This window comes from Dunckerocampus dactyliophorus, chromosome 3 (genome assembly GCF_027744805.1).
Source record: "Dunckerocampus dactyliophorus isolate RoL2022-P2 chromosome 3, RoL_Ddac_1.1, whole genome shotgun sequence".
Taxonomy (NCBI): domain Eukaryota; kingdom Metazoa; phylum Chordata; class Actinopteri; order Syngnathiformes; family Syngnathidae; genus Dunckerocampus; species Dunckerocampus dactyliophorus.
Window position 1 is genome coordinate 15,459,443 of NC_072821.1, and position 14,526 is coordinate 15,473,968.

A 14,526-nucleotide genomic window follows, 5' to 3' on the forward strand; every position below is an offset into this window, starting at 1 on the left:
TTAGTCAAAGGATAAGCATATTTAAGGTGATACTATTTATTTTGCCTAAATGAAGCATTTTCAAGAATAACAATGAACTAAAATACAAATATAAGGCATTCCAAAGATGCATTCAAAGATGTTGACGTAGTATCCTATACCAGTGGATACCAGTGGTCCCCAACCCCAGGGCCGCGGCCCGGTACCGGGCCGTGGATCATTTGGTACCGTGCCGCACAGAAAGAAAAAATAATTTCCTTTATTTCATTTTTTTGAATGTTTTATTTTGAAAAGTGGCCGGATTCTCTCTGATACATCCGTCTCACTTGACGCATGCCCATTTTGCGTGTGCTAACTTTCTCTCATGTCGCACAGATAGACTACTACTGTATTTTTACCATTTTTCTTTCACCTCATATTTGGTCTCAAATGCTGATACTATGTGGGAATGCATAAAGGTAAGTTTTGATGACTTATTGAGTGCTAATGTGCACATTTGTCTCAAGTTAATTCATGCTAGCGCCCTGCCTGTTACCACACACGTCAAACAGCGATGTAATAATCTCTCTGGAAAAACTTGGCTGGAACTTGAACTGGTCGCCATTGATTTTGTGTTTTTAATCTAATGTTATTCATGTCTTACTTTTACACAATACATAATAAATAAGATAAATTAGATCGCTATAATGGACGACCGTGAGAGATTTGTGGGAACACAAGCCGGTCCGTGGGTCAAAAAAGGTTGGGGACCACTGTTCTATACCATAGGTTCCCAAAGTGGGGTAAGCCAATTGTAATAGAAGGTAAGTCAATAAAAAAAACAATTAGCACCTAACGCTCTCATTTACAAGTGTGCCTGAAGTGCGCCTCATATTGCGGTGGAGAACCGAGAAGAAAGCAGGAAGGAGACAGCACACGATGTTGTTCATTGCTCCGTATGCATCACATGTACAAATAAGTAAGTTTGATGATTACTTTGTGCATTAATCGTGTTTAATCTCAAATATGTTATTTATATTGGTGTTCCAATCCCGGCACGGTGCAGCGGTGGCAACCTGTCACTGTGAGTGAGGCTTTATCGTTAGTTGCATACATTTTTGTACTTCAGATGCTGCTTTATCGTGATTGTTCAACTTTCTCCTTCAATTTGGTAATAAATTATTGTGCAGAATTAAACCATAGCCATCGTCAGTGGACTGAAAAAGTGATGCTCAAATTCAAGCCATTCAAACGGAAGAATGCCAACATCAGACTGGAATAAAATATATGTAGTGTAGGATGATTACTGATCTATTTATCAGTGCTCATGTGAAACTTTATCAAAATGTAACCATGAAAAATACACATTTTAAAATCGATTAACCAATAAACTATGTCCAATATTTGTAAAAGATATGTTGGATGATTACTTATCTACTTATTAGTGCTCATGTGAAACGTTATCCAAAATGTGACCATGCAAAATACACAATTTTGACCCGAAATTACTATAAAATTAATACCAATTAATTATGTTCCATATTTCAAGTTAATTAATATCAAAAGATGTGTGTTTATGTAAGTGCGCAGCAGTGTACATACTGTATGTACATAAATCAAATGCAAACTATTGTGATCTGAAACTGACATATTTTAGTACTATTTTAGTACAACTGGTAGTTGTGTTATAGTAAAGTCATATGGCGACCCTGTGACCCTGTAGAGGATAAGTGTTAACGATAATGGATCGGTGGAAAGATAAGAATATGAACAGTATTTCACACAAATGAGTATGTCCCTTACATTTCAGCAAGCATTTTTATTACAGTACAGTATATCTTCCCAAGGGACAATACTATAGAAATGGAACTTGGATATACGGTGGGATATCGGTTTTCATCATTAATCCGTTCCAAAAGGTCAGACAAAAAACAAAATGGACAAAAACCGAATACATTTTTCCCATAAGAGATCATGCAAATCCGTTTAATCTGTTCGGATTGCAAGTCTCATCAGTGCAGGGTGCCCAGTGTTTTATAGGAGGCAGAAAGGAGACAGGTACAGGGCTGTTCATTATTCTGTGTGCATTCTCTGAACAAATATACCACATACACACACACACACACACACCACACATAATAAAGATGATCAAATGATTCCCTGGCCGGAATCTGTATGGTTTCCCAACTCTAAAAGAACCACGATCCTTTCTTCACAGAGACTAAGTCACCAGCTGTATAATAACCGAGACAGCGTATGAAAACCTACACATATTTTTGGCAACCGAGGTGACCGCTGTACTTTATTGTCGTTGGTGTACAGCTTGTATCGTAATAGTAGTAGTAGTAACAGACTCAGCACAGCCATTATTGTAAACACTAAAATGGTTTCTAAAACGTGAGGAGTGTCTCACTTATGTGAGATGCTGTACACTGCTAAGCGTCACACTCTGATGTTTATCGGTCTGTGAAATCAGGATGAGGTGGTATAAAGAAGCTAATTTAAATTTTGATCAGTGATCCAACATTTTGGCACTCTAAAGCACTTCAGCTGTTTTTAGCTACATTGCTCTGCTCTGGAAGATACGTATATGCTGAAAGCCTGAAACTATTTATTGTTGGCCTAAAAGCCCCATTGGGTATTCAGGCTATATCTCTACAGAGTGTGTGTGTGTGTGTAGCAGACTCTGGTTTTCATGGCTGCTGGCTCCCTTAATTGACATGCTTGTTCTGCCAGCGTACCTCTTCAGGGAGAGGGGATTGTCAAAACAATGCGCTTCATGAATTGACATGACGTGCAAAGTATTTGCTGATGTGCAGCGACACTGTGTTAAGCAACATGCGGTCAATATGGACATGTTTTAAGTTCTGACACTCAAGTCGTCTTGAAATCATCCTAAAAAGGCCGAGGCTTGGCGTTTGAACCCCATGAGTTGTGACCTTGTCATCTTGGGTTGTGTTTACATTTTATGGGTTTAAAATAATTCTAGAACAATTGATGTGCACACTGTGTTCATCAGCTGATCAGTAGTTGAACCTCCTGAGACTCAGCAATGCATTTTTGTGCTCTGTCAGGGACCAACGTTTCAAAGCCTTATGTAAAATGCAAAACACTTTGCGAGAATAAAAAGTATTGTGGTGTGGAGAGGACATACAGTGCTTTCCATTGGTATGTGAGAGTAGAGCTGCTTTACATTATTTCTCTTTGTTTTATTAAAAAGAATGTCATGTTCCTCTCAGGAGAAACGATAGAAAAACGATGATGGATGAAAGATAACAGATGCTGTTGTGTTGACAACGGCAAAGGACATTGCATAAAAAAACCAAACACATTTTCTGTGGCATATTGTCTTCACCCAAGAAAATGATTTAATGCAAAAAAAAATGCAGCTTTTATTTTTATGGGTCTAAGGAGGCCATAAAGACCTAATAAGTAATCTGCACTAAAGTATAACTTTTATGTCTTTTTCTATCAGACAGCCACACTGTGGTGACCCCCTCATGGCAAAGGCAAAAGGACTTTCTCTCTTGGTAGACGTCTTGCAACGCACCATTGCTGCTGAGTTTGGACACAGTAAGGTAAGGGGATTTAACAATTCTTAAAAGATGGTTATGGAACGAAAACATCATGTGGTAGACCCAAAAAGAATTCACATGCGTTAAGATGGGCTTGTCTGTGAAGATACAGGCCTATCCTCGATCCAAATTAAGGTCCTTACTGATCCTGCTGCAACCAATAACCATCAGCGTCAGAAGGGCTTAAGGGTGGAGCTTCAGGTTGTGTAATGGCATCAATCCAATACTACTTACCATCCGTCTACAATCCAGTAGACCCCAAGTGTTACCCCCAGTGTTAATACTTTCTTTAGGAGTATATCTGTAACAGAATTGTACAAAGAGATTATATTTGTGCAATATGTTGTGCCAAAGATAGACGTCAACAACCTAAACATGCCTATGGTAGATGAATGGTGTTGGGAAAAGCTTGTTTTTAATATTAATATGCTTCTACTCTCCCTGGTCCATATCCCAGATGATTCAAGACAGAACAGGGCATCTCCTGGATGTGAGTAGCCATGTGTGACACAAAATAGCTAATGAAGGAGATTAGAGTTATTGTTTGAGATAGTTCAAGGGTCACCTGAGCTGTTGCAGATGTCGGCTCTCTGGTCTGCCTGGGGACTAGCAACTGTCACTTTAGTCTAATCACCATCTGGTTGACAAAGTGGGAGCCAATTAAAGCTGTTCCCAATGTAATTGATTAACGCAGTATCAGTTGTTTGGTTCGAGACGAGCCGTTTCATACGTAACCCTTTTTTGAATGGACAAAATATACCTCTGGCAACTTTTAGGTTCTAATAAAAAAAAATCTGACTTCACAATTGCCCCAAATGTAATAATAACCCCTGAGGGTGGGGATGAGATACATTGACACTGTATTTCGTCAACTATCATAATTTAAAATAATTAAAAAACACAACCTTCTTACTTTTGAAAATGTTATGAATTTTATTACTCTTAAACTGTTTTTTAAATGTCTAAACAATCACATGTCACCGTTGTTTTCTGAATTGGCCACATGGCATCAGAGCTCTCACAGAGCGACCACGCGAGCCTCCGCCAGTGGTGATTGTCTTGTCCCAAGATGCAAGACTTCATTTTGTTAGTCTACTCTTTCTGTAAAGAGGGCTCAGCTTTGGAACTCTCCGCCAACTCATTTAGAATTAGAGACCAACAATAATGGTTTTAACAAAAGACTTAAACAATGTCAAAAATCAAAACAACAGTGTTCACATGAATAGTTTGAACTGGTTGATTGCTTTATCGTGTTGCCTTTGCTTTTTAACTTACAAGTGTATTTCATTTGGAAAAGTGGCCTATTTTTTATTGTTGGAATGTTATCGTACATTGTATTTTCTTTTTCTCTTTTCTTTTTCTCTCTTATTACTCTTGTGACTTTTAATGTTTTATAATTTCAAAAGACTCCTGTGGACAAGTGTTGTGAATTAGCACATGTGCTAAAACAGTCAAACAATCCATCCGGTCTGTCCAATGTAATTGTGACGTCCACATCAAATAAGCAATAAATAAATAAATAAAACAACAGTTATATGACTTGAAACTGCAGTAACCATGCTCACGTAACACTATATTTATTTTTATTGAATAGGACTGGAAATATGGGAAAATATTGTCCTCTGTACTGCACTGCCATCATGTGGTTAATCATTTGATGTTTAGCTGCAAAGGCTGTAGTGAATTGTGTGTATATTGCTCAACTCCTGTATGTATTACAATTTTTTTGTCTTTACTTATTTGCACCTGAGTGTATATGACAGATGGTGATCATAATCATTAAGGAAATTAAAGGAAAACTGCACAAAAAATAAAAGTATATACAGTATATACACTCATGATCGAAATCTTAGGACCAGTTGAAAAATTGCTAGAATTTGAATTTTGCACATTTGGTAGAGCTACAAAATGCAAAAACAAGAAGGGGGAGTGAGACAAAAAAAATTTGGAGGTTGTAATTTAAACAAAAAAAAAACAAGAGGTTGTTTATCACCTGATCAAAAGTTTAGGACCATCGCTCAAAAAATAACAAAAACTCTCCAAACAAGAACAAAAAATGTTCTCAGTAGGACTCAGTAATGAGTAGCTCCACCGTTCTTGTTAATCACTTCAAAAGTTGCTTTGGGCATGCTTGATGCGAGTGTTTCCAGGAGGCTAGAGGGAACATTGCTCCAAGTGGTGAAGATGGCTTCACGAAGGGCATCAACTGTCTGGAACTGATGGCCATTTTTATAAACTTCCCTTGTCATCCATCCCCAAATGTTCTCTATGGGATTTAAATGAGGGGAACATGCAGGATGGTCCAAAAGAGTGATGTTATTCTCCCTGAAGAAGTCCTTGGTCAAGCGAGTATTGTGAACTGCAGCGTTGTCCTGTTGAAAAACCCAGCTGCTACCACACAGACGAGGGCCCTCAGTCATGAGGGATGCCCGCTGCAACATCTGCACGTAAGCAACCGCCGTTTGACGACCCCGCACCACCTGAAGCTCCAGTGTTCCACTGAATGAAAAAGCACCCCAGATCCTGATGGACCCCCTCCACTGTGACGGGTAGAAAACATCTCAGGAGGGATCTCCTTGTCATGCCAGTAACATTGGAAGCCATCTGAAACGTCAAGGTTACATTTTTTCTCATCAGACAATAACACTTTTTTCCACCTTTCAATGTCCCATGTTTGATGCTCCCTGGCAAAGTCTAAACGGGAGAGTTTCGTGGCGTTGAAGGAGACGAGGTCTTCGAATTTGTTTTTTGTTTTTTAAACCCTTTTCCTGCAGATGCCGTCTGATGGTTATTGTGCTGCAGTCGGCACCTGTAAGGGCCTTAATTTGGGTCGAAGACCTCCCTGTGTCTTGATGGACAGCCAATTGGATCCTCCGGCTGAGCGCAGGTGATTTTTTTGGGTCTACCACTTGACTTTTTTGTTCCATAATGCTCGGGATCAAAATGCTAATTCTAGCAATTTTTCAACTGGTCCTAAGATTTCGATCAGTAGTGTATATTTTTTCCTTTTGTCCTGTCCAGCCGTTAGGGTAGATGGTATTGTTGATATATAAATGTGTGTGTTTGTGTGAACGTGTAAATGTCACTGAGAATGCATGAAAGGAGAGGGGCCGCCTCCCACCATCCAGTAAGCACAGCCCCACACAGCCAGGCCAAGCCCCCTAACGAGAGAGCCACTGTCCCCACCGCGGCAGGCAGAACCAAGACCGGCTCCCCAAGAGCCAGCCCACAAAGCCCCCCCCATCAGGAAGACCAGCAAGGGGATGCAGAGAGGCAACCCTGACCAGAAACAGGGTCCCCGAGACCGGCGAGAGACCACACCCCACAAGGGCAGACGTGCACCGGGGACCACATACCAGCAGGCCGAGAGACGCCCCCGCAACCAGAAAGGAGCCCGGCCATGGTCAGGAGCACCAGCCCTCCACCCCAGGGAACGGAGCCTGGCCCGCCCCGAGCCTCCCCACCCCCGACACAGGACCAGGGACAATGGAGGCATCGCCATTACCGGAAGTTCTGTCCTGGGCGCATTGATTTCACAGAGCCCATAGCAACGAACTATACAGTCAACAACAGCAGCACAGAGAGCACGTTTGCCACCACTACTCATGGCAGACTTCGTAGGAGCTGCCATGTGCGAAACACTAAGCCATTCTTGTAGCTTACGTGAATGGCTCCTCACCCTATTTCTTAGGGTGAGTCCAGCCACCCTATGTAGGAAATTAATTTTGGTAAGGGTAAGGGGATAGGGCGAAACTCATCCCCGGAGCGTTGCCAGTGAGGAGTTTTTTGACTACCTCAGACACTTGAGCCACAGTGATGGACCTGCCCATGTTCGTGTCCTCAGACTCTGCTTCCTCTATGAAAGGTATGTAAGTGGAATTGAGAAGGGCCTCAAAGTATTCCTTCCACCACCCAACTATGTCTTCAGTGGAAGTCAGCAGGACTCGCTCCTCGCTGTTAACTGTGTGGACCGGAAGCTGCTTCCCCTTTCTGAAGCATCAAATGGTTTGCCAGAACCTCTTAGAGGCTGACTGGAAATCATGCTCATGGCGTCACCACGGCCGAAGCTGTGTACCAGTACTAGTGCCAGTACCTGTCAGTTGCTTCAGGAGTCCCACAAGCCATCCATGCTCAATAAGATTCAGCTTTGTCCTCAGGGAAAAAAATGCTGTGAGCAAACAAGCATCTTGCTTGCCAAAGAACTGTGATGTAGAATTCCACCACTGGAGGACGCTGTTTGCTCTTGTGGTTACTTGCTGTCAGCAGTTGTACAGGGTGGACCGTAAGTTTCCATACATAAGAAAAATAATCATTCATGTTGGACAACTGTTTTTATTTATATAATGTGCCCTACATGATTACCATTGTTTCAAAAACATATTGCGTGTTTCAGTGTTTTCCACTGTTGATGAGCTTGCATAAGCACAGTTGGAGTAATATGGCATTGGTGATACGTTCCTTGAGATGATTCATGTCTTGTATCTTCACCTGATACACCATGACCTTCAAGTGTCCCAAAGATAGAAATCAAGAGGGGAGAGATCTGGGGAACTCATCTGAAACATAAAAACAAACTATCTACATTTTGCTACGTATATATGGAAACTTATGGCCCACCATGTTGCTCTGAAGTGATTCTCTTGTAATTCCACTGCCCAATCACAATTTGCCACGTCATGATGCCCCTAATATGACATCTGACATCTCTGTAAGGGACAAGCGTAACACAGCCTTATGTCAAATACAAAATACTTACAGTCATGAAACCTGTTTTACTGTGGAGAGGATTATCATTCTACTGTATTGTCTATTGTTATGTTAGAGTAGAGCTCCTTTAAATTGTAAATTATTTCTATTTGTTTTATTAACAATAATGTCTTGTTCATCTAATCAAAACAGTAGAAAAGATGTGAAAGACAACATATACAGTTGCATTGACAACTGCAAATGACATTGCATAAAAAAACCAAAACAATTTCTGACAAACTTTGTATTGTGGCATATTGTTTTCATCTAGGACAATTATTTTTCATGAGGCTATATCTCTGTTAATAGCAATTTTTTTTTGCTAACGTGACGAGCCTTTTCAATAATATAACAGCTGAATTTAGGATTCGCTATTATGAACGCTAACCAAGTTTACTGAGTTTAATTTATCAATTTCCCAGAGCCTAATTTGGGATGTTACGTGAAACTGATGATTTACTTTTGTATTTGATCTGCTAGATCAAGTTTTACCGCTGTTCCAAAGGTCATCAAGCTTGAATTGGTTTGAAAGTTAATATGAAACGCAAAAAAAAAACCCTTTTCTTGACACCCTCTTAATGCCTTAGCTTTTAATGCCTTAGTGCAACACGTGCAAATAAAAAAACAATACATTTAACCGTTTGCTGTTAATATTTAGTAGCAATAATTGCTACTGGCCGAGGTGAGACCATGACATCACATGGGGGTGGCAATAAGTTGATACCTGAAATGTCTCCACGGAGGTCCAGCACTGGTGGGGTGGCCAGAGAGGGGCCAATGGCGGTCGTCACCATACCTTCCCAAATGAGGGGAAATGACCCAGTTGCAATTTCAATTAAGATGCTCAAGATGGCAGCAAAGAACCATACAAGCTGTCTTTGCATTCATCTATTTACACGCAATACAACTACTTTAATTTAGTCAATCAAGCAGTAGATTTTCTTTTTTTAGTTGTATACGAGAAATCCAAATACAGTAGACTCCTTACATTGCGAACATGTAACTATGCACGAAAATTACATTGTGTTTGTAGTATTGTGAATTTTATACATTTTTTTTGTTCTCCGTATAAAGCGTTTGTTCACCAAATCATGTTTTTTAATCTTCGTGGTTATTTATTTTGAAACGTAACCGTGATTGGTGTTGCATCGTTATAAAAGCTTTAATTAGCATTGTGAGGATGCTAGATTTGTAATGTTAGGTTTCTGCTTTGCATAAACAGATGAAAAAATAGGTGGTATGAAATGGTATGACATCGACAGTAGTTAATCTGCAGCCTTCCAGACACCCAGAGTCAACCCTTGTGTCCATATTCACAACATCAACTGGGGCTGGTTTATAGCGTGTAAGAGTGGCATATGTAAAGACAACAAAAACAGACTTAAACAGTGTTGTTCACTGACATTTAACTCCTTGTGCACACAAACACACACCATCCCTCTTTTTCAGCTTTCTCTGAAGGCCCCTTTTGTAGGTGTAGAACTGCCCTGTGATGATGCTGACATGTAAAGAAAGCTTTTTCTTCAGACATGCAAGCGGCTGATGACCATCTGTTTAATTGTAAATGACACAGGGATTTTTTAATGTATGTTTGATAAAAATCTGATATTCTCTTAAAGGAGGAGTGCACGATGTAGGCCTAATTGTCATGAGAGTGAAGCCTCGTGGGGCCTTGCTAGTTAATGAAAAAGCTGCTATTCTCTGCAGGTCCTTAGATCATATGTACTCTATATGTAGTCATAAGCCTGCATCAGCACATACTAATGCATTGACCACTCGTTCATGTTTTAATAAAATTGAGAAGGCAGTAACTTTACCAACTGAAAACAATTAGTCTATGTATTGTATGATTTGTATAAAAACACTTAAAGGTTCAAGAAATAAGTCTTTAAGGGTCAATCATTGTTTGAGAGGGGTTCCCCTATATCACATGTGTCAAACCTGTGCCCTGGAGGGCCGAGACGCTGCAGGTTTTCTCTCCAACCAGTTTGTTCAGCAGGTGATTTAATTGATGAGCTCCTTCCCTCAAACTGAAGGTGTTGATCATTAAAATCACCTACTTTAGTGACTGGCTGGAAAGAAAACCTGCACTGTCTCGGCCCTCCATGGCACGAGTTTGACACCATATTATCCACATCTGGAGCTTTGTGTGTCTATACAGGAGCAGCTTGCATATTTCCACAACTGAAAAAATGTGCAGGTCATTCAATAAGGACTTGGCTTTGGGACTGGAAGTGTCATGGTTTGAATCCTGCTCCGGACAAAAAAAAAATGGCATTTGGTGGAAGAGATGCTAGTCTTCTGTCTGACTATTGTCAATGTACCCTTGAGCAAAGCACTAAAGCCCCAGAGACTCAGCCCAGGAGCACAACACCATTTGCGTGCCTCAATCACTGACATCTCTCGTTGCCTGTATGCGTGTCGTCTGGTTTTTGTGTGGTGGAATGCATGCAACACACTGTATACAGCTGCGTAGAAATTTTAATTTCCCTTCAGGGGTTTAAATTAATATCATAAATATATATACAAAATAATTCTGGACCTGTTAGAGGTAAAGTAGGTCAGGTCCTCACCTTCCATTCAGCATTGTGGCTTTAGTCAACAAATCACAACCACAATGTACTATGAAAAGTTATTTGTGGTGTAAAGTAATGTATTTACGTTTGGGGAGATTAGTATAGTTAATAGTTCTGATTAATCGAAAGCCAAGCTGGTTTAAAGCATAGCAGAATGAGTACTTTGGTTAGCTAGTCTATATACAGGAAGATGATGGTCATCCACCAGCAGTTCTTCTGTACCAAAACTATTGTATAATTTGGACATCATCAGACACCTTGTGGCCTTATATCACACAGCTCACACGACACAGATAGAAGCTCGTATCGTCTCCCAGGCACACTTTTAACTTCAAAGCGCAGCACACCCTTGCGTCTCAGGAGGAATGGAGGCACCGCAGCAGCAGCCAGCCTTCACTACTTGGCCATGGTTAACTATGACTGCAGGCTGGAGCACCTCCCCGTGCCTCTTCATACCAGAGCAGAAGGGTGATGCGGTGGGGGCAGTCGGTGTCCTGTTGCTCCACAGCACACCACCTTGTTCCTCGCCACCACATAACGTGTCCCTTGAAACAGAAGCTCATTATGCACCCTTAACAAGGCCACACTTGTTGAGAACAGTGCCTGTGCAATCATAAGTATAGGTAACCAGTGTACCAAGGTGGGCTTGAACAGGTTGACTCTGTGTGTGTGTGTGTGTGTGTGTGTGTGTGTTTTTTTAAAAAATGTCACATTTAATCACTAAGACAAATATTTTTCAACATTTGGAAACGTTCAATTGCAGTGATATAGGAGAAAAGCCAGGCATATCCTTCTTATTTGTTTTTTTTTTTATTTTGAAGTAATGTGTGAGGTATTTGTGCACATTGCAAGCATTGGTCAAGTCCTGAAAGTACCCCCCATTCCCTCTTGGAATGGTGTTCAGCTCAAAGCAACAATATGGTGGATTTACTCTATTATGAACAAAGCCTTTGTCTGAGGTGCTCACTCACTGAACAGGGGTCCAGAGTTCAGGAGCAGCTTTGAACTTTCAGGTCAAAGACATCATAGAACCGACGCTCTGTTTCACATTCATCTTGTACCTCACAGAGGAGTCCTGTCGCATTTGTCCTTTTGATTGTCCTCTATTTCTTTAAAGGTCTGGCTGGAACCATAGGTCAGCTAGCGGCTTTTATGTGCATAAAACAAATGTTAAGTTGTTTTTTTTTTTAGCCCAGAACCAAACATACGGATTTGACTACTCAAAAACTAAGGACCAGTAAACACAGAAAAGGTATTGCACATCAACAGAAAGGTGTGCATTGATAGAAACCACTGCCATGAAATGTGCAAAGCAAGCCCACCACACAGACTTGTGGAAATCATAGGTTCTTTTGATGTTAAGTCATTCAGCTAGCCCGTGGATGTTTTAAAACCTGTAAAACTTATTCACACACTTTTCTCTCTACATCAGAATAATTTGCTGCTGCAGTTCTGCCCGTGACTTTTTTTTTTCCCCAATCAAAGCTCTGTCTATTCCTTGCACAGTTTTTGAGTGGCCATCATAGCATCCCACAACTGAGTCTGTCGACTGCAACAGATATGGCATGTGATTTGTTGTGATGAGTTCAGTGACAGTTTGGCTGCCCTTGGCAAGGTGTTCAACCCTGATTAATAATGACACAATTTTGGACAAGCAGTGTTCTTCAATGAAAGAAGTAAATATGAAGATATGGCAGTTTACATTTTCCCCCTATTAGGCACACAGTCTTAAGTAAACAAACAGTACATATGGGATTTACAATCAGTCAATCATGGAAGACACATCCTTTGGCTCCAGGCTATTATTGCGAGGATGAACCTGTGTGTGTAGGCTCGTATTGACATTCTTAGTTTGATGATCTATTCTCAGATGAGAGGGAGAAGACCAGTGCATATCAAAGCAGAAATGAAACACAAGGTTGATATCACGTCGTCGTCTTACTGTCCATTTCAGCTTAACATTTTTAACTCATTAATTTTGAATTTAAAGCAGGAATTATTCAAATCAATTTTCTCGATTGACTAATTAAAGCCAACAAACGCAACCACAAATCAAACAGTATTTTTTTCTTATTGTGTAATTTTTTATTATATATACACACAAGGAGTGTCACAAGATTTCATGTGACGATATTTCGCGTTTCGAGAAAAGCTGTCTCGCGGGAACAGGTCAACCAGAATTCTATCAGATTGAGAATTATGGCATCGCTACTGTGAATGATAATACACGTACACGGAAGCGGCAGTGTGCGAGGCAGGGTTGGAACCACACAATAAGTGCTTTACGCAAACTATAAACCTTGCAATTCTACCCACCTCTGTGTTTCCAGCGTCATTCGTTTGCTCGCGACGTGTCTTTTTTTTTTTGCCATCGGAGTTCAGCAGCTGTCGCGGTGTTAATGTCCAAGCAGAAGCTGTAGTAATTCTACTTCGGATCAAAATTACTGACTCGAAATCGTGGAATTGGCCAATAAAAACGGAATCTACTGTTAAACGCGCAATCTCCCAGAAAATGACATAATGAGACTGAAATGCTGTCGTTGTGAAGGAACGTTTTCTAAGCAAGTATTTTACGATGCCCGCTGACGTCATGCAAGCTCTGGGTGAAATAAGGATGAGAGGCATGTTTATTCTTGCACCCAGCTCGTCTTAGCCATCAAAACACATTGTCAACACACACAACACACTCTGGCCTGCAATATAAGAGCGCTGTTTGCCACATCCTGTTTAATTGTGTAAACAAAACAAGGGTGTCATAAATACATTAATAAAATAATATAAAATAATTAAAAAAATGGTGAGCGAAAAAGTGGAATCTTGGATAACTGACAGTGTCAAGCCAGAGGAGATGGCAACAGCTAGCGTTAGCACTAGCGTTACCGACAGTGCTAACAAAGTTTACAATTTCACAAGCCTGCCAGGTGATTTGACTACAAAAAGTTGTGAGACAAAGATGTTCTCTGTGTTTGAGCAGGCTTTATGATGCCACTGTGTTTAATTATATGTATGAGTGCACGTGTGTTACTGTGTACGTTGTCTCAGTGTTAATACAATTTTGTTAAGAAATATCATATTCCTACTTTTTCTGGAGCACCTGTGCTCCCAGTGAAAAAGTGTACAGCCCTGAGTTGTAAGCGCTATTACTGACGTCATTATTTAACTTTTATCATGAAGCCAATATTGTTTATCATCTCGTCCTGTGTGTCGTGACCCGCCGAATGTGCACACAGTATACAGATGTGGATAACATTTTTGGTACCCTCTGGGAAAGAAAAAAATCGCCACAGTGGTAACTGAAATAACTTGAAACTGACAAAAGTAATTACCAAAGACACTAGATGAGCAAGACAGTTCATTGGCTGAAAATGCATAGAATTAGAGTGCAGAATGGAGCAGAAAGTCCGCCAAGTACTTGAAATCATGGGAATGGAACATAAACATGAAAGTGCAAGTATTTGAAGCTCAAATATTAGTATAAAGAATATAGATGAGAACTGCAATCATATAGCGTGTGACATTATTCACATACACGTAGCTGACTACATCAACTGTTGGCATCTTGGAGTGCATAACAGAAAAAAATCATAACTATGACGTTCAATAACTTTGTAACTATTGACACAGGCCAGTTTCATTTGTTTTTTTTTGTAAATTCTCCTGAACAATTCATA

General features: G+C 40.4%; 1 long non-coding RNA gene across 1 annotated transcript; it reads left to right on the top strand.

Moving 5' to 3' along the window:
• The first annotated feature begins 300 nt into the window (after nucleotides 1-300).
• Nucleotides 301-4,058, top strand: LOC129178754 (uncharacterized). The gene is made up of 3 exons (XR_008569840.1): nucleotides 301-437; nucleotides 3,434-3,536; nucleotides 3,991-4,058. It is a non-coding gene; the product is annotated as an uncharacterized LOC129178754 (long non-coding RNA).
• Nucleotides 4,059-14,526: the final 10,468 nt, after the last annotated feature.